The sequence below is a fragment of the Euprymna scolopes genome, chromosome 30 (genome assembly GCF_053919585.1).
Source record: "Euprymna scolopes isolate OS-2025 chromosome 30, ASM5391958v1, whole genome shotgun sequence".
NCBI lineage: Eukaryota > Metazoa > Mollusca > Cephalopoda > Sepiida > Sepiolidae > Euprymna > Euprymna scolopes.
Genome location: NC_136511.1, coordinates 97,993,465 through 98,015,698, shown reverse-complemented (window position 1 = coordinate 98,015,698; position 22,234 = coordinate 97,993,465). Strand labels below are relative to the sequence as shown.

The window sequence follows — 22,234 nt, the reverse complement described above, 5'->3', positions numbered from 1 at the left end:
GGAATAACTATGGAATCATATTCCGAAAAGTACATCGTTTCTCTTACTAATGTGTTGTTGGCGGTTGTGGTAGTAAGGGGGGAAGAACTATATTTATATTGAAAATTGTGGTAAAGTAAAAGTTGCCTAATGATCATTCGCATTAATGCCTTTATGTAATTATTTGAAAAACCTGCTGAGTTATGGTCAAGAAATGAAATCATTTCATTTAAAATGATGGTGTTAGTAGTAGGGAGGAAAAGAACACAGTAATGTGGAATTTTGTAGTGAAGCAAGGGTTGTCTAATCACTTAGCTTCTCAACATATTTGTTTATTTGTTTGTAAAGCCGGCTGAGTAATCTTCTGAAAATGACGTCTTTTTTCCAAAAGATTTTGATTGTCGGTAGTGGTGAAAAAATGAAACAGTAATGTAGAATTTGATAATGAAGCAAGGGTTGTCTAATCAATTAATTTTGTCAATGTATTTATGCATTAAATTTAGAATCCTGCTAAGACATCTTCCAAAAATGACAATTTATTTTACAATAATAGTGCCGATAGTGAGGAAAAGGGTTGCGAACTCATTAACCAACACAATGTATTTATGTATTAATTTAGAGATCCTAATGATCCATCTTCTAAAATGATTTCAATTTTCTTAAAATCATGGTAGCCTTGGTAGAAAGAGAAATTATTTTGTATATGTTGTACAATACCTGTCGGGAGAATGTTGAAGTGTTTCATATATGTACATAAATTACCCGTCCGAAGGTAGGTGAACATATTTTTAAATATGTGTTGTAAATTACCCGTCTCAAAAAGGTATTTATTTCATCTACATACCGTAAATTACCTGTCCTAGGGAAGGTACAATTATTTCATATGTGTAATAGCCGTCCTCGGGTAGGTAAAATATTCTTTTGCTCGAAATAGCAAATGATACATACACATTAAAAATTCCTTTCTCCAAAGAATAACAATTATATTCAAAATCAACTTCAATTTTCTCATTGTTTATATGGTCCCGAGCAACGTCATGTAGCCTAGCTAGTTAATCAATAAATTAATTTATGAGACAGCAATCTGTGAAGCTAAACGAATAATTTAGAATCCAAGCATAAACAATTCATGTACAAAAGAAAAACTTCGTTAAAATTTGAAAAATCAAATAATTATTGAAACTGTATTCAATTCACAATGAAGTACAAGCCATCCCAGGTGTGAAGTTTTCATTATTATAATTTTATTATTTTAAATTTCATGGATTAATAGATATTGTAACGTATTACTTTTTATTTTCATGGTCTATTTTTGCCATTTCTTATATATAGACAGAAAGACAGAGAAATCGATGGATAGAGAGAAGAGTAAAAACATATAAAAAGCATTTATATAGTTATAATAAAATTTTATATGTTATAATAAAATTTTATATATTATAATAAAATTTTATATGTTATAATAAAATTTTATATGTTATAATAAAATTTTATATGTATAATAAAATTTTATATATTATAATAAAATTTTATATGTTATAATAAAATTTTATATGTTATAATAAAATTTTATATGTTATAATAAAATTTTATATGTTATAATAAAATTTTATATATTATAATAAAATTTTATATGTTATAATAAAATTTTATATGTTATAATAAAATTTTATATATTATAATAAAATTTTATATGTTATAATAAAATTTTATATGTTATAATAAAATTTTATATGTTATAATAAAATTTTATATGTTATAATAAAATTTTATATGTTATAATAAAATTTTATATGTTATAATAAAATTTTATATGTTATAATAAAATTTTATATGTTATAATAAAATTTTATATATTATAATAAAATTTTATATGTTATAATAAAATTTTATATGTTATAATAAAATTTTATATATTATAATAAAATTTTATATGTTATAATAAAATTTTATATGTTATAATAAAATGTTATATGTTATAATAAAATTTTATATGTTATACTAAAATTTTATATGTTATAATAAAATTTTATATGTTATAATAAAATTTTATATGTTATAATAAAATTTTAGATGTTATAATAAAATTTTATATGTTATAATAAAATTTTACATGTTATAATAACATTTTATATATTATAATAAAATTTTATATGTTATAATAAAATTTGACATGTAATAATAAAATTTTATATATTATAATAAAATTTTATATGTTATAATAGAATTTTATATATTATAATAAAATTTTATATATTATAATAGAATTTTATATGTTATAATAAAATTTTATATGTTATAATAAAATTTTATATATTATAATAAAATTTTATATGTTATAATAAAATTTTATATATTATAATAAAATTTTATATGTTATAATAGAATTTTATATATTATAATAAAATTTTATATATTATAATAGAATTTTATATGTTATAATAAAATTTTATATATTATAATAAAATTTTATATGTTATAATAAAATTTTATATGTTATAATAGAATTTTATATATTATAATAAAATTTTATATGTTATAATAGAATTTTATATATTATAATAAAATTTTATATATTATAATAGAATTTTATATGTTATAATAAAATTTTATATATTATAATAAAATTTTATATGTTATAATAAAATTTTATATGTTATAATAAAATTTTATATGTTATAATAAAATTTTATATGTTATAATAAAATTTTATATATTATAATAAAATTTTATATGTTATAATAAAATTTTATATGTTATAATAAAATTTTATATGTTATAATAAAATTTTATATGTTATAATAAAATTTTATATATTATAATAAAATTTTATATGTTATAATAAAATTTTATATGTTATAATAAAATTTTATATATTATAATAAAATTTTATATGTTATAATAAAATTTTATATGTTATAATAAAATTTTATATGTTATAATAAAATTTTATATATTATAATAAAATTTTATATGTTATAATAAAATTTTACGTTATAATAACATTTTATATGTAATAATAAAATTTTATATGTTATAATAAAATTTGACATGTAATAATAAAATTTTATATAGTTATAATAAAATTTTACATGTTATAATAAAATTTTATATAGTTATAATAAAATGTTATATGTTATAATAAAATTCGTAAAATAAAATATCGCTTAGTACTATCATGAGAAATTTCATATAAAAAGCTCGATATCTTTATACAAAAGAGCTTATGATCTAAGTATTCATAGAATCAAAAATGTTGAAAAGTCAAATGTTCTTATAAAATTATTATTTTACGTATGTTTTGAGAAAGACTTTTAACTGGGTCAACAAGCAGCATTCAATAAAATTCATAAAACAAAGTAAACATATGTAAAAATGAAAAAAACAATGTAAATCTGCAATGGAACATATACTTTCGCAAGAAATAAGTAGAGGAAAAAATCAAAAACATATTTGAGGAAAATTCATTATAGAATGGTAGAAAGTTGTTGAAAATTTAGATTCTTGTTTTTGCGAAAAAATTCCAAATTATTAGGCCCTGTTTCATCTTAAAATAATGTTAAAATCTCTGAAAATAAACACGTCAAATAACCCAGGATTGCCCTCAAAATAAAATTAGGCGTTTATAACCGTTACTATTCGGTGTCTGAATTAACAATGTTAAAACATTGCCCAAACACCTTAGCTCCATAAATAATATATCCACGGACAGTACCGTTTCGCTGCTTACACCTCATCAGTTCAACCAGACAATCGAAATAGATAAAAAATATAAAAATATATATAAAAAGTCGACATGTTTAAAAGACAAAAAATAACATGTAAAGTTATCTATGATCTCGTGACGTAACGGTTAAGGCACGCGACCATATTATATATGGTCAAAGGTTCGAATGCTAGAACAGTCAAGTTACGCTGATGAGCGGTCGTACTGCAGTCCACGTATTTTTAGATTACTGTTTATATATATATATATATATATATATATATATATATATATATATATATATATAAATATATGTGTGTGTGTGTGTGTATGTGTGCGTGTGTGTGTGTGTGTTTAAATATATATATTTATGTCATCAACATGCAGTACTGTTTCGTTGTATTAGTGCGGTAAGATGCGGCCGTGGATGGAACCTACAACCATTGCGATGACAGTCAGCAGCAATAACCATGGGTCCCGAATTAGTGTCGTAAATATTTCTCATTGAGTGTGTGTTAACTCCACACCCGTCCCTCGCAATAGTGCTCAAACCATCAGTTTCTTTACAAATTAATAGTGGGCTTCGCTTAATTGCTTAAATATGCGTCGGGTGAAAATATATTTAAAAGTGCTCAACCCAAAGACAGGGGGGGGGCTTTTTAAATGTCATCCACATAGAATACTGTTTCGTTATATCACAACTCATCAGTGCGGCTAGACATACACCTTTCCCCAACCTAAGATCGAACCTGCAACCGTTGCGATGACAGTCGGCATCGCTAACCATCAGACCACGAATCAATGCCGTAAATATATATATATAGCACGAATCAGTGCCATAAATATATATATATATATATATATATATATGTGTGTGTGTGTGTGTGTGTGTGTATGTGTGAGTGAGTGTGTACGTGTATACATTATATATATATATATATATATATATATATATATACATACACGAGGGCGTGCAATAAGTAATGCCCCTGACCCACTTCCAGTTGTCTGATCTAGCTGAAATTTTGCATGTGCTATGATTTATATCTCTACGGGTTATGTGACAGCTCTGAACTAATTGTAGTTTCTGTTTTACAGGTGTTTGAACTGAGTCAGGTGTGAAATGGAGCCTGTTGAATGTCGAGCAGTAATCCGGTTTTTGTATTTGAAACGACGCACACCACAGGAGACTTTTGATGAAATGAAAGAAACTTATAGTGATAATGCCCCATCATATGACCTTGTAAAACGCTGGCATCGTGAATTCAAACATGGCCGAAAGTCTGTGGAAACAACTCCAAGACTTGGTACCTCCCCCCTTCTGCCATTGATGAGGCATCTGTCCTTCAAGTTGATGCTGCCATTTTAGAAGATCGGCTCATTACTATTCGCCAAATTGCCCAAGATGTCAAGATTAGTACAGGGTCTGTGGAAACTATCATTCATGACCATTTGCATATGCATAAGGTGTCTGCCAGGTGGATTCCCAGGTTGCTCACACCATTCCAGAAGCGAGAACGTGTCGAGTGCTCGAGGATGAATTTGGAGATGTGCCAAGAAGATGAGTCAAAGTTTTTTCAAAAGACTGATTACGCAGGATGAAACCTGCGTCCATCACTATGATCCAGAGACCAAAGCCCAGTCAATGCAGTGGAAGCACTTGGACTCACCACCTGCAAATAAGGCTATGGTGCAGCCCTCCACTGGCAAGGCCATGCTCACAGTCTTCTGTGACCAGGAGGGAGTAGTGATGACAGATTTCCTGTCCAAGGGTACCACAATTACAGAAGCCTATTATGTTTCACTTTTGAAGAAATTAAGGGAAGCTATCAAAATCGAGAGGCGGGGCAAGATCAGCAAAGGTACCCTCCTCCTGCAGGACAACACTCCGGTCCACAAGTCGCATGTCGCCAGATCAGAAGCATGGGCGTGTGGTTATGAAATCCTCTCCCATCCTCCTTACTCTCCTGACCTTGCACCCTCTGACTTTCATCTCTTCCCAGCCATAAAGTTGTTTTTGAAAGGAAAGCGTTTCCCAGATGATGCAGCCTTGTTTTCTGAAGTCACGTCGTGGTTGGAGAACCAATCTGGGGTGTTCTACAAAAACGGTCTCCAGAGCTGCATCAAACGATGAGAGAAATGTATAACTCTGGGAGATTCCTATGTAGAGAAAGACTAATAACTGTGCAAAGTTTCGTTGCTCTACTCCTATGGGAAGTGGGTCAGTGGCATTACTTATTGCACGCCCCTTGTATAACTTTTTCATAGATGAGCTAAAGCTGTATACTAGTTCAGACATTAACTTAATTCGACTCTTTAAAATTATACATACTTTCTCAAAATATATTGGCATGGAATTTGGTTAGGCAAAATGTTTCAAGTGCTCCATCCAAGCTGGGAAAAAGTCCAAATATAAAACACACAGATTTGACGAGTGTACTGGCATCAAAGATCAGAATCCAACATAGAAAAATGGGAGAAAAAATATGAAAAAAATTATGAAAAAGAAACTGGAGGAATGGGCCAACCAACAACGTGCAAATTTTTTCCTGATTGAACTATCACAGGGATATATAAAGAAGGCTCTATATACGAGGAAAAGCGGATCGCTTCACTATGATCAGAAGAGAATGATAACAGCTTCCAAAGATTAAATTTTCAAAATACAAATGGTCTCAGTAATAACCACACGTGCAAGTTCTGCTACACAGAAGTAAAGATTGACAGTCACCTGATATCCAGTTGTAAAGTTCTGTTGGCGAGGGGACGGCTATTTTCCAATGCGACACAGTGTGTAAATATTCATACTGGAAAATCTGTAAAGACGCTGAATATCTAGTGTAGCAGCAAGTCGTGGGAGTATATTACAGAAAGCAAAGTTGGCAATAAGTCAGACACCATCCATTATGAGAGTTACGTATCTTGAAAACAGAGCTGTTATTCCTGATATACTGATATGGGACAAGAGAGAGAAAGTAGCAAGCGTAGTTGAAGTAAGTGTTGCTAACAATGCTGGTCTTAACAGAGTTGAGAGTGAGAAGATAACGAAATAGCAAATGTATGAAAAGAAACTTCAATTTTAAGAAGTAATTATAAGAACAACTGGACGCATCAAAAAGAATTACAAAATAACTGTCGAATATGCCAACCAAGTGCATACAATACAATACAAATCATTACAATCATAGAAATGATTAGAATCTTCAAAAACTCTCTCGATTGTGGTGATTGAAATTGGCGGTGATGGTTTGGCTTCCAGTAAGAGGCCCCATCCCCATGAAAAACAAAACGATAAGAAAATTAAAACAAGAGAGAAATACGTGTGAATGACAGCGCAACTAATATGTTACATAGCAGGGTGTGTGTGTGTATATAACGGGATATATATATGTGACTTTTGATGCATGTATAATGTTCAACGTCTGTTCTTTTTTGTGCTTGTGTGTGCTGATGTAGACACATTAACACAGTTTATAAACGGGGCAAATATGACGCAGTCTTTTTAACTAGACGAATAAACTCTTTTATGTGAGGCACAAACAAAAAGGAAACATACTTCTTCCGCTAGTTACTCTTTACTTTGAAGGGCCTATAAGATAAAACACTTTCCCTCTAAAGGAAAACGCCATATACGAAGTTATATTTTCGTATATAACATTTATTTCACTTTTGTGAGTTTCCGCATTTCTCTTGTAGTTCTTACATTTTGTGAGTTTTGGCATTTTTCATGTAGTTCTTACATTTTCTACCAGCTGGCTTACCGGACACTTCTGTGGACCTCAAGTGATGAAACTCCAGTTAGCCTCGACTCTTACTAACTCCCCAACTCTCTCTGCCTGATCTGTGTTGTGAATATATGACAAACCATTTCTTTGTTCGTTATCTGACGTCACACAACGAGGTCAATCGTATTGTTAATTTACCTTAACTTTTGTTTACGTAATTAAAATTCCAAAATCAATCTCTTATTACACAAATTTTGACTTTTTTTGCGAAAAACTATCTTCCCATTTCAATACATTCCTTTTGCCATCGAAATATTCCATTTCAATAACAACAATCGCAAAACAAAACAGTGCAACCCCTTGCTTCTTCATTCCATCAGGTCATCCAGTGTTATTCGGAATTCAATATTCAACAATAGTAATTGTGAAGAAACTATGCACGAATAAATTATTGTATTTTCAACTTCGGTATATGACAAACTAAAATTATGCTATTTTCAACTTCGGTATATGACAAAGTAAAAAATATGCTATTTTTAACTTCGGTATTCGAAAAACCAAAAAATATTCTATTTTAAACTTCGGTATATGACAAACTAAAAAATATTCTATTTTAAACTTCGGTATATGACAAACTAAAAAATATTCTATTTTAAACTTCGGTATTCGAAAAACCAAAAAATATTCTATTTTAAATTTCGGTATATGACAAACTAAAAAATATGCTATTTTAAATTTCGGTATATGACAAACCAAAAAATATGCTATTTTAAACTTCGGTATATGACAAACAAAAAAATATTTCAAACTTTAACATAACATACTAAAACTATGCAATTTCAAAAACAGACAAACTGGATAGATCTTAGTTTGAATAGGATACTTTTTAGTTTGTCAATGTGAAATTTAGTCTGTCGTACTTCACTTTCAAATTGCATTAGTTTTGGTCATGATACACGAAAGAAGTGCTATTGAAAAACTTAAGAATCCTAAACCAGTACAAACAAAAATTGTTTTTTATGAACTTAAGCATCACAAATTAAAAACTGCTAACTCAAACTTAAGCATGACAGACAGCAAATGTTATTTGAAACATAATTATGATAGAATTGAGAATGGATGAATAAGATGTGATAATTTATTTGCACGTTTAGCAATTTCAGACCATAAAGTGATTGAGAGAGTTTTAAAAGAATTCCAGGGGCGCAACTTAAAGCTAACAACTGAAATAAAACGACTTTAACATGGAATTTTCCATATGGGCATATTCAAGAAGAGAAGTAAATTCATGGAAATTTATTGTTAGTTTTGCTTAGTGTTAGCGTTGTTTTTTATGTTCTTCCTCGTCTTATCTTTTTCTTTTTTCCGCAATACGTTTTTCCCATGATGCAATGTGATTTATGTTCTAAATCCTCTTACATTTCACAAAGTCGTGCTCATGTTGTGACGACACTGAACATTTTTTCTTTGGCAAAATTGGGTCAGGGCTAAAGTAAAATCGCACGCAGTTAACCTTTTCACTCACACACACACACACACACACACACACACACACACACACACACACACACACACACACACACACACACACACACACACACACACACACACACACACACACACACACACACACACACACACACACACACACACACACACACACACACACACACACACACACACACACACACACACACACACACACACACACACACACACACACACACACACACACACACACACACACACACACACACACACACACACACACACACACACACACACACACACACACACACACACACACACACACACACACACACACACACACACACACACACACACACACACACACACACACACACACACACACACACACACACACAGTGCCCACAAATATGCGTATCATACATAAAAACGTTTGACATTTCATGCTGCTAATATGCGAGTAAAATTCGACGTCATGCTGAACCAGTTATATAGATATATATATATATATATGTTTTCCCCGTGTATGCTCATAACTTTCACCACATCGATGAGTCTAAAGGATCGGTCGAAAATTATGTACCTGTAAAAAAAGTTTTTAAATTTTTTTTTCATAATATTATTTTGCATTCCTGCACGTCACCAATTGAAAACGAATAAAGAAAAGTTATGAGCTTTTATACTTTTCGTATTCTTTTTTAGACATTATTTCCATTCACACACACACGCACACACGCACACACACACACATATATATATATATATATATATATATATATATATATATATAAGCGTGATAAGACACTGATAGAATTCAGATGAAAAATCCTGATAGATATTACTTAAAGTAATACTTTCAAGGAGATCCTAGCCAAAAAGGAAAAGCTCAATATTTAAGAATAGAGCAATATATAAATTTAGTGGTTTAATTTTAAATTCTGAAAAAACAACATATAGAGACATATATTCGATTTAAGAATTTATTGTTTGACAAAGGAATATATAGAAGGGGTTAATATAATTTCCTTAATCCATGGATTTTCAACAATGGCTCAAATCGATTTTCCCAAATCTCAGTGCCTGTATATCAAATTTCGAGTCTGTAGAGTAAAATTTGACAAATGTTATTGCGTAGGGAAATGTACACAAACAGACACACAGACGCACAGACAGACGCACAGACAGACACACAGACACGTTCACTTTTATAGATATATAGATTACGTGTAGTTGTATTCATGCAGATATTCTACAGTATTTATACTTGCATATTTGCGTAAAAAACTTACTGTAAACACAAAATTGTTTTCATAATATATTTACGTATACGCATATATTTTTGTTTAATCTATCTATCTACCTACCTACCTATCTCTCTCTCTCTCTCTCTCTCTCTCTCTCTCTCTCTCTCTATATATATATATATATATATATATATATATATATATATATATATTATATCTATAAAAGTGAAAGTGTCTGTCTATCTGTGTGTGTATCTGTGTGTCTGTGTCCCTGTGTGTATATTTCCCTACGCAATAACTCTAAAGCCTACAAATTTGATATATAGGGTACTAAGATTTGGGAAAATCGATGTGATTGGTTTTCGGCCAGAATTTTGTCGATTAAGGGGTCAAAGTTCAACGATTTGACCACTTTTTTTTTTTTTTGCTCAATATACATCTCCAAATACCCGTGCAATGCCGGGCCCCCATGCTAGTCTATATATCTATAAAAGTGAACGTGTCTGTCTGTGTGTGTATCTGTGTATCTGTGTGCGTGTGTGTGTCTACGCAATAACTCTGTTAATTTTAAGTCTACTGACACAAAATTTGATATACAGGGTACTGAGATTTGGGAAAATCGATGTGATCGGTTTTCGGCCAGAAATTTGGCGATTAAGGGGTCAAAGTTCAACGATTTGACCTTTGAGACTCTACCAAACTCCTCCGACAATTTTTCTTTTTTTTTTTTGCTCAGCATACACCTCTAAACACCCGGGCATCGCCGGGCACCCATGCTAGTAGATATATAGATTTCAAGAAACTCTATTGTTATTCTCATTTATTCACTTTTAACCGCCTCTTTCATCTCTTCATAGATTTCATGTCTGATGTCCTAAAATTTATAAGCGCCACATTTACTGATTGCCCTCATCACATCCTTATTTGGCAGTTATATTTGTTGTTGTTTCAATTTTGTCTTTATTCATCTTTAGTATACACATTTTAAAACTTTCAAGTCTTATATACTATCTAAACATACTGGTTGTGTTTAGTAGTTCTTTATCTTTTGTTTGTAATAATTTAAGATTATTCATGTACTGGTTTTACTTTTAATTTGTGTTTGTAAATTTGTATTTAGCGTTGAACATCTTGAAATCTATATATCTACTAGCATGGGTGCCCGTCGTTGCCCGGGTGTTTAGAGGTGTATGCTGAGCAAAAAAAAAAAAAAAAAAAGCAGTCAATTTTTTAAACTTTGGCACCTATTATGACCCCTTAAAATTTATTGTGTTGGGCTCAAATGAAGTTATTAAGTTAGATCCATATCAAAGGAACCTATATCTAATACTTCAAGTGTTTACACCGAAAATTGTCGGAAGAGTTTGGTAGAGTTCATAAAGGTCAAATCGTTGAACTTTTACCCCTTAATCGCGAAATTTCTAATCGAAAATCGATCACATCGATTTTCCCAAATCTCAGTGCCTGTATAACAAATTTCGAGTCTGTAGACTAAAAATTGACAGAGCTATTGTGCAGGGAAATATACATACACAGAGACACAGACAGACAGATACATACACAGTCAGATACACAGACACGTTCACTTTTATACATATACTAGCATCGGTGCCCGGCGTTGACCAAAGATTTAGAGATGTATGTTGAGCAAAAAAAAAAAAAAAAAAAAAGGTGTCAATTTTTTAAACTTTGACACCTATTATTGCCACATTAAAATTAATTGTTTTGGATTCAAATTAAGTTATTAAGTTAGATCCATGTCCAATGAACCTATATCTAAAATTTCAAGTGATTAGACCGAAAATTGTCGGAGGAGGTTGGTAGTTCTCAAAGGTCAAATCGTTGAACTTTGACCCCTTAATCGCCAAAATTCTGGCCGAAAACCGATCACATCGATTTTCCCAAATCTCAGTACCCTGTATATCAAAGTTTGTGTCAGTAGACTTAAAATTGAGTTATTGCGTAGGGAAATGTACGCACAGAGACACACAGACACACAGATATACAGACAAACAGGCACTTTCACTTTTATATATATATATATATATATATATATATATATATATATATATAAGTGAAAGTGTCTGTGTACATTTCCCTACGCAATAACTCTGTCAATTTTAAGTCTACAGATTCGAAATTTAATATACAGAGTACTAAGATTTGGGAAAATCGATGTGATTGGTCTTCGGCCAGAATTTTGGCGATTAAGGGGTCAAAGTTCAACGATTTGATCTTTGAGAACTCTACCTAACTCCTCCGACAATTTTCGGTTTAAACACTTGAAATTTTAGATGTAGGGTCATTGAACATGGATCTAACTTAATAACTTAATTTGAGCCCAAAAATAATAAATGTTAAGGGTCATAATAGGTGTCAAAGTTAAAAAAAAATAATTTTTTTTTCTTTTTTAATATCTTCCCCTTCAACTAGGCACTTTTCTATAAGGGGGGGCACTTTTTTAGCCGATATTTTTTAAAGTTATCCTCTCCTTTAGATTGTCTAGCCTTAATTTTAAAAAAATGTCAATTCCGGTTTGACGGTGGTCGTAACAGCATAAACGTTAGGTTTTACCCCGTTCTTTTCCTCCTTTGCGGTACGGGTTCGAGCCTGCCTTCCTACTACCACTTTTTTTTTTTTGCTCAACATACACATCCAAACACCCGGGCAACGCCGGCCACCCATTGCTAGTAGATCGATAAAAGTGAACGTGTCTATGTGTCTGTCTGTCTGTCTGTCTGTGTACATTTCTCTATGCAATAACTCTGTCAATTTTTAGTCTACAGACGCGAAATTTAATATACAGGGTACTGAGATTTGGGAAAATCGATGTGATCGGTTTTCGGCCAGAAATTTGGCTGTTGAGGGGTCTAAATTCAACGATTTGAACTTTAAGAACTCTACTAAACTCCTCCGACAATTTTCGGTCTAAACACTTGAAATTTTAGATATAGGTTCCTTGCACATGGATCTTACTTAATAACTTGATGTGAGACCAAAACAATAAACTTTGAGGGGTCATGATAGGGGTCAAAGTTTAAAAAATTACCCCCCTTTTTTTGCTCAGTATACACCTCCAAACACCCGGGCAACGCCGGACTGAAATGCTAGTTAATTATATAGAAGAAATCAAATTAAAAAAAAGCAAAATATAGAATGTATCATTAGTATGATACACTCGAGCCTTTATCTGTATAAGAATAAACATAATTCCATGGTACAACAGATGAGGAACTAATGATCATGCACAACCCCTTTCAAATGATAGATAATATTGATCACTCTCTGTAAAATGTAAAGACAGCAGAAAATGTTTGGTTAATACTGAAAACAGTGTAAGAAACGGACTACAAAAATAGCACAATACAAAATAAATGGAAGCTAATTACCGCTGCTAAAATGCTCATAAATATTCACCACAAAATAAGCATTGCTGACATCACAAGACAGCACAAGAGATATGCCAATAGCATTGAAAATACAAACGCAATTCACATTCAATTAAACTCAACTACATTTTCCGCAATAAATTTTGTTATATTTTAACAACTGTAGTATAATACTTGATTAGTTATCGTGATCATTTATGTGTCGAAATGTTTTATAGATGAACACTAATAATTCGTATTATTTGGATTCTTACAATCGTGCTCTCATCTTTATTTTCACAACTTTTCCGTCGATCTTGTAGAACTTGGGAATTTGAATGGAATTGCGAACGAAACTCTTTATTCCGTCATCCAGAACAATGTAACTTACAACTGAATTTTATCAAGTTTAACAAAAATTCTCGTGTTCAACAAAAAGATTGATACACCTGGATAAGGTCGAAGGCTACATTGACCGAAATGGTTTATAAATAACACTTAAGATGAGTATCCATATCATAGGATAACTTTCGAATGCTATTCTAGTTGAAACGAAAGCGGTATAAGGAAATAACAACGGATGCTAACGGATATATATATATATATATATATATATATATATATATATATATATATATATATATATATATATATATATATATATAGGGTGTCGATAAAGTTCGTGTGCACTTTAAAAAATGTATAACTTTATTCATATTTGCGATAGAAATAATCTGTAAAAAATGTTATAAAGTTTCATGTATCTAGTTTTAAGTATAGTTATTGAATAATTTTTCACCACAAAATTCGTAACAATTTTTAGATAAGTAAAAAATAAGTAAAAAATATTTTCTTTTGTTTTTCAGAATCAATTTGATCTCATGGCTTCAATTGAGGAAAAAGTCAACTGTGTCCTTTGGTTGGCTCAGTTGAAATCTACTATTACTGTACAAAGAAAGTTTAGAATTGAATACAATATAAAAGCGCCTCATACGAACACCATTGTTAAATGGATGAAAAACTTTTAAGAGACAGGCTCTGTCCATGATAAACCACGGTCTGGAAGCCCATGTGTCAGTGACGAAAGTGTTGCTTCCATAGAAGAATCCTTTACTGCAAGTCCAAGAAAGTCTGTAAGACGGGCATCATTGGAGCTCGGGCTGCCAAAGTCTACTGTGCATACGATTCTGTGGACAAAACTTCATATAAAAGCTTACAAAATTCAATTACATCAACAGTTGTTAGAAGAGAATTATTATGCACGGCTAACTTTCTGTCACCAGTTCAATGAAAAACTTTGTAATGATGATGCATTTGTGAGCAATTTACTGTTTTCTGATGAAGCAACATTTCACATTAGTAGCAAGGTCAACAGGCATAATTGCCGAATTTGGGGAACTGAAAACCCAAATGAAACTGTTGAACATGAAAGGGACTCTCTTAAAGTTCATGTGTGGTGTGATTTGGGAATAAATAGAACCATAGAGCCATATTTTTTTGAATATCGTGTTATTAATAGTGACAGCTACTTAGATATGTTGCAGAATTACTTTATTCCGCAACTTGAACAATTAAACTTGAAAGGTGATACAGTGTTTCAACAAGATGGAGCTCCTTGTCACTTTGCTCGGCGTGTTAGACAGTTTCTAAATCAGGAATTTCCTAACAGATAGATCGAAAGGGGTGGACCATTTCATTGGCCTCCACGTTCGCCAGATTTGACTCCATTAGATTTTTTTATGGGGACATGTAAAAACAATTGTGCATGCAACCAAACCTAGTTCATTGGAAAATTTGAAAGCTAGAATAACTAATGTGATTTCAGGCATTACTATATAAATCATTTGGCAAATGTTTCTCGTGAACTGCAAAATCCTATAACCCTTTGCATTGCTAATGATGGAGGGCATGTGGAAAGTTAAATAAAATTTCAATAAAAGCTTAAAAGATATAGATTTACTTCTTTCAAATCCATTTTACAGATTATTTCTATTGCAAATAGAAATAAAGTTATAAATTTTTTAAAATGCACACGGACTTTATGGACACCCACACACACACACATATATATATATATATATATATATATATATATATATATATATATATATAATTTCGGCAGCAACGCCCTGTATTTGAGTGGTTAAAACACGAATGATTCTTGACAAATATCTGAATATGTAAGGTGAGATAGCGAGAAAATGTTACTTTTAATATACTGCATCGAATTGCACAATTTGAAAAGCACACTTAAAACTCCATTTGACTTTTAAACAAAACAAGCGTTAGCTTAAATTACTTTATTATGCAAAAAGCAACAGCAATAAAAACATAACACGTCTCTCGGATGATATTTTAATTAAGTTCGTATTTCGTTGATATTTAATGTAGTATTCAATTACATTTCGAATCTACACCTTGGAAACATAAACGTACGTATGTATTATTTGATAATACCTCTAAAAGTAGATGCACAGTATTTATCAAGCATTCGGTGAGCAATATCATCTGCACATATTCGAACGAAAATCATTTTAATTTCGGAAAACTATTTCATTCTCTCATGATAGATATTTTACAATCCGAAATTACTAAGAAAAGGTAAAACAAAAAACAAAAAAAAAACTTAGTGATTTTTATACAACATTTGCATAATACCGCGGTTCAAAAAGTGCAAAGCTAAGAGATTGACAGATTGGCCCCAATATGACAACATGATCAAGGATATTTTATTTACAACTAGCGGGGGCGCCCAGCCTTGTCCGGTCATAAAATACACTTAAATATATTTTAATTTGGGCAGATCTCGTATTTATTATTACAGAGCTAATTCTCTATTAAATATTGTACCTCAAAAATTAAAAAAAGAAATGATATGGGTATCATCAGGTAAAATCGAAACTAAAACATTTAGCGCTGGAGTCGCATTCCCTACTATTTGATCTATCGACACTTCAATCTATGAATGAATTTGTGCGTGCGCAAAAGTAATAGAAATATGTCGGCAAGTTGAAAAAAAAAACGTTTTGCTTCTGTTGATAGCATTTGTCCGTCACTTAGATTCCAAACTTTTGGCACAAACTCCTCCTTCTCCTCCTCCTCCTCCTCCTCCTCCTCCTCCTCATTATCATCATCATCGTCGTCGTCGTTGTTGTTGTTGTTGAAATACATCCGCTTTAGTAATTTGTTGTCTGAATTTTATTTAATGTGCAGATTTCCCATCGTATATAATTTTTTCTGAAATATTCAATATTAAATAACGCATTATTATACTGTTTTTATTATTATTATTATTATTATTATTTAGGTTAACATGCAAAACTGTTTGTAAGTTTTTTTTTTTTTTGTTTTTTAGAATTTGTTTCCGACGTTCGTGTTATTAAAAAAACGAATCAATCAGATGCCAGAATAATTTTATAAAATATACCGAATTTCTTGGAATCCTTCAGTGATAACTTTCGTCTTCCCACAAGAAGATCACTACGTTCTGCTGATCATGACTGGATAATTTCTTTGCCAGAAAAATCTTCTTTAATTGGATTCATGTTGCCATTTTTATTTATTTTGTTTTTGCTTGGGACACTCAATTACATTTTTCCATTAAAAGAATGCCCTACATTCAAGAACCTATAATCAGATTCGTTTTCTACTAAACATCTTATTTTTAACTAAACACATTTTCTAGTTGCAGTTAATCACTTTTAAAATGTATCCCAAACATTTTAAACTTGAAATATGTTAGTATACTAATTTGTATGTGTTATATACATATACGACTAATTTGTATGTGTTATATACATATACGACTAATTTGTATGTGTGTAGTCTGTAATACGCATATGTATATACTAATTTGTATGTGTGTATACCAATTTATATGTGTGTATACTAATTTGTATGTGTGTATACCAATGTGTATATGTGTATACTAATTTGTATGTGAGTATACTAATTTGATGTGTGTATACTAATTTGTATGTGAGTATACTAATTTGATGTGTGTATACTAATTCGTATGTGTGTATACTAATTTGTAATCATGTATACTAATTTGTATGTGTGTATACTAATTTGTATGCATGTATACTAATTTGTATTTGACAAGTGTAAAAGTCGAAGCAACACCGCTTTGTCTAATGGCGGATAACGAGTTGCGAAAATGTGATTTTCTGGGACCCTTGCTTAAAAAATCCTTTTATTAAAAAATACATGGAATATAAAATATAAATATGGACAATTCTTATAAATGAAGAATGGAAGCACCCATTGATTAGTTTGTTTGTTTGTTTTTACAGGTAAGTGATTTTTTGGCATTTGCATATATTTATTAGATTTGGATGAAGTTAAAATTCGTTGAAGTTCGTGAAATCTTTTTTTAAAGAAAACCGATGAAAAAATATTGTTTTTTTCGATTAAACCTTTAAAATTTTGTCCTTGCTCATTTTATTGAAAAATAAAATTAGGCTTTGAAATTACATTTTCATATTGATTATAAGCTTCGAAACAGAGAGAGTCTATATAATCAAATGTTTATTCACTAGTTTGTAATGGCGGCATCTGACATTGCTAAGCATGCTCTCGTCCCGTCAACCATTACTAAGTAATTCGTAATTGTGCTACCCGCACTGAGGATTGAACCTTCAACCTACATGTAATTTTCCAATTGATTTTTACCAAGTACTTTATTCACTATACCACGAGTTTTTGAGCAAGGATGAGTCGAAAATTTTGTGCAGATCCCAAGTTTGACAGAAAAATTCCCGAGTTCGACAAAATACAGTTGAAAAAGATCGGCGTTTACATTGACTGAAACGTTGTGAAAATAACACTGAAGATGAGAATAGTAATTTGAATAATCCAAATAAGACTAATATGGAAATATTCAATATATTTGATACCCGGGCAGTGTCGGGTGCGTCTACTAGTATGTAAATATTTTATTCTTCTTTTGGCGGAAGTAGGGATCTTTTACCAAAGAGGATATTCAGTATCACCAGCAAGGGAAACAACACAGTGCGTTGTTTTGTGGCTGTGGGTGCGCGAAAACCAGTGTAGATTGGGAAAGGGGGGGGAGTGCAATAGAGGATGACGTGCAAAACAAAGGAGGTGAGAATGAGGGTGGGGGCGTGTTGTTCTAAACCCGAGCATAGAAAGTTCTTCAGCAACAGATCAGTGTAAAAACGACAACAGCAGTAGCAGCCTTGACGAAGGGCGGTCGAGGTAGGGAGGGGATGCGAGCTACTGCGGGAGGGTTGGTCGTTTGGGTTAGGGTAAGAAATTGGAAATTGGAGGGAGCAGATCAAGTGAGAAGTAAGGACAATATAATTTGGGCGTGAGGGTTAGGGGGAGGAATAGAGAAAGATAGAAAGAGGAGAGAAGAGAAAGAGAGAGAAGAGAGAGAGAGAGAGAGAGAGAGAGAGAGAGAGAGAGAGAGAGAGAGAGAGAGAGAGAGAGAGAGAGAAAGTATGTGGAGATACAAATTTCGAATTCGGGTGGAGGGGAGTGTGGGAAAAGTAAGATCTCAATTATTCCCCCTTAAACATTCACCTAAATCTTTACCGGCTTAAAGCCCCCCCCCCTATCCGCCGACCGATTTCCCTCTCAATTAATCTCACTGCAAGGATAGCTTCTTATTTATTGGCATCTCCCTGCAATGGTAAAGTTAGATTCAGAGTCAATTTTAAAAGTTTGGAATGTACAGCTTTCTAAAAAATATTAATATACTTATGCATACTTCTTCTTCTTCTTCTTTTTCTAATTATTATTATCATTATTATTATTATCATTATTATTATTATTATTATTATTATTATTATTATTATTATTATTATTATTATTATTAGTAGTAGTAGTAGTAGTAGTAGTAGCGGCAGTAGCAGCAGTAGCAATCTGGAAACAATTACTTTAGAATGAGCCGAAATCACTAACCCTAAGTTTAAGATGCCGGTCGAAGATGCCTGTGTCGGGATCGAACTCCTAAATTTGACTTTGTCTCCGGTGATAATTATGACCCCAAATTCCGCTTCGTCTCATATTAGCGGATTAAAAATGGCTGAAATTTGATATGATTTGTCAAGAAATCCGATTGCAATGATGATAAATAAAAGACAATTATGAAAAGATATAATAGAGATGATTCGAGTAACAATCTCAATTGCGAAAATCAATCCTAATTAATAACAATTTAATTTGAAATAAACTGATCCGTCATCAGCTGCCAACGGTAATTTCCTAGGTTAGTGGTGTATAAACGAAGCGGCCTCTATTCCGAATCATTACTTAAATTTTATTAAATCGCGGTTCTTGTCCAGAATTCCCCCTATAAACAACAATAAAGAAAAATGCATAGTTGTGACAAAATGAAAATATCATATTCCAAAAATAACATAAATTGATCAAGTAGTTTTTATAAAGAAAATAATTTTTAAGCGGATAATGGGAAATCGAGGGCATTACGACAGTAAATCCAATAAGTATTATTTTAGGATTATCGCCCTTTGATTTTTAGATTGTTTTCACAATGGCTACAAGACTGTGATTCTTCTGTTAATGAGTTATGTTTTTATGAGTATATAATTATTTAAAAATAAAACAACTTGATCAGTTTATATGATTTTTGGAATATGATATTTTCGTTTCATCAAGGGTACGTGCGTTTTACAGAATTTTCTTTATTTTTTCTTTATTTTTCTTTCTTTATGTATTTTTTTAATATTGGGAGAATTCTGGAGAAAACCCAAAATCATATAACGTAAATTAATTACCAGAAAGGAATACTATAATTTGGACATTTGATTGTCAATAAAAAGAAAAGTGACACTGTCGCTAAAACATGTCTCTACACTATCGGATTTTCCTGGATTCAGATTTTACTATCATGAGAAGGAGAGAGAGAGAGAGAGAGAGAGAGAGAGAGAGAGAGAGAGAGAGAGAGAGAGAGAGAGAGAGGGGGGGGGTAGTTAAGTCTTTATTGAATCCGACAGTAATCTGTACCAAACGTTTTTTTTTTTTTGATTTCGAAAATAAAATTTCGATTCAGAATAAAAGTCGCCACATTTTTAGATCTTTAAATTAAAAAATCACTAAAAAAAAAAACAAAAAAAAAACAAAAACAGAAGTGAATGTATTTTTTGTTTTTGTTTTCAGGAAATGAATCGGTGCTTGTGTAGATTAGTGATGACTAATGCTATGACAACAGCATATTCTTTTCATTGTTTTGACTCTCAAGTATATACCCAACGCAGTTAGACACAATTAATCAACCGAGAACCACATCACTGTATATAAAAACATATAAGACATCAACGGATACACACTCGTCAAAACAAGGAAAAGAATATGCTGTTGTCTTAGCCTTAGTGATGACTTAAACCAACACATTTCAGGTTAAAACATGATGTACATTAAGTACGTATATATACGTCTCATGTCGTAATAAGTATAAATTAAAAAAAAATCCCCCCCCCCAAAAAAAAGTCCAGTAGAAAAATAATTACTAGTAATAATAGAATTTATCGAATTATCAAGTTTTATCGTATGTTTTCATGCGCAAGATTTTTGTGTGAACAATTCTGTATGACAAACTGACTTATCTTCCTTGATTAAAAAAGACTTAAATCAAATATTCACCATTTTCACACAAAAGATATCAGAACGTAATTGTAGATGATTTTTTGTAAAAACGATATCTTGCACATTTGGATAATTTTTCGGTATTTTCAGAATTTACACTAATTTTGACATGACACGAAAACTTATTTTCACCTAAAATGCCTTGGTTTAAAGCATCGCTAAATCTACAAAAGGCCAATGAATATATTTCCGGCGAATTTGAAAGTGAAATTAGTTCACATCATTAAAAAAAAAAAACTGTAGCTGAAGTCGCTAGACGTGGGGCAGTAGAACTTGTGAATCAGTTAATAACGATAAAAACTGTATAAACAAGTAACGAGCCACAATGGAGGCGGTGTTAATTGAACCCGGCACGGCCGACTTCATAGTTCGCGCTCGTTCGACCAAACTGACACGCAAGGCTACATTTTGTGTTTGTGTGTTCGTTACTGTGAAATATATTTGAAGTGTTAGTGTAATGAGATGTATGATGAGCGTCAGGTTGGAGTACTCGACAATTCTCAGGGTGACTCTTTTTGGGAGGAGTCAATTAATTTGTGCGTGTGTGCTGGGGTGTGTGTGCCGGTGTGTGTGTGTGTGTGTGTGTGTGTGTGTGTGTGTGTGTGTGTTCGCTTCGTTCGACGACATGTGTATGCGGCGTGGTGGTGTACCTGCTGAGCACTCGGACACCACCACACCGCCCCGTTTACTCCGGCAACAAACCAATTTGAATGGTAATACACGAGAGAGAGCTAACAATCACTTTTCTTTCATCCGAATCAAATTTCTTTACCTCTTTTTCATCCATTCGTGTATTATACGTAGTTATCTGAAGAAATGAACACATACACACGCACACAATCACTAACTAAAGCTCTTCGTAAGCGTTTTCGTTTATAAGTCCTCTTCGGTGGTCGATATATATATATATATATATATATATATATATATATATATATATATATATATATATATATATATATATATATATTATTATTATTATTATTATTTATTAATATTATTATTATTATATATTTAAAAAATATTAAACCTTTTTATACACACAGAAACTAATCTTTCATGCTTATGCAATCATCTTTGTAGGAAGTTATA

General features: G+C 31.5%; 1 long non-coding RNA gene across 1 annotated transcript in view; it reads left to right on the top strand.

Annotated features, from left to right (window-relative positions):
• The window catches only part of LOC145254549 (uncharacterized), an 80,700-nt gene extending 60,037 nt beyond the window's left edge, over positions 1-20,663 (top strand). The window contains exon 4 of the long non-coding RNA XR_013863767.1: positions 20,657-20,663. This is a non-coding gene — a long non-coding RNA (uncharacterized LOC145254549). The remainder of the gene's footprint in view (positions 1-20,656) is intronic.
• Positions 20,664-22,234: the final 1,571 nt, after the last annotated feature.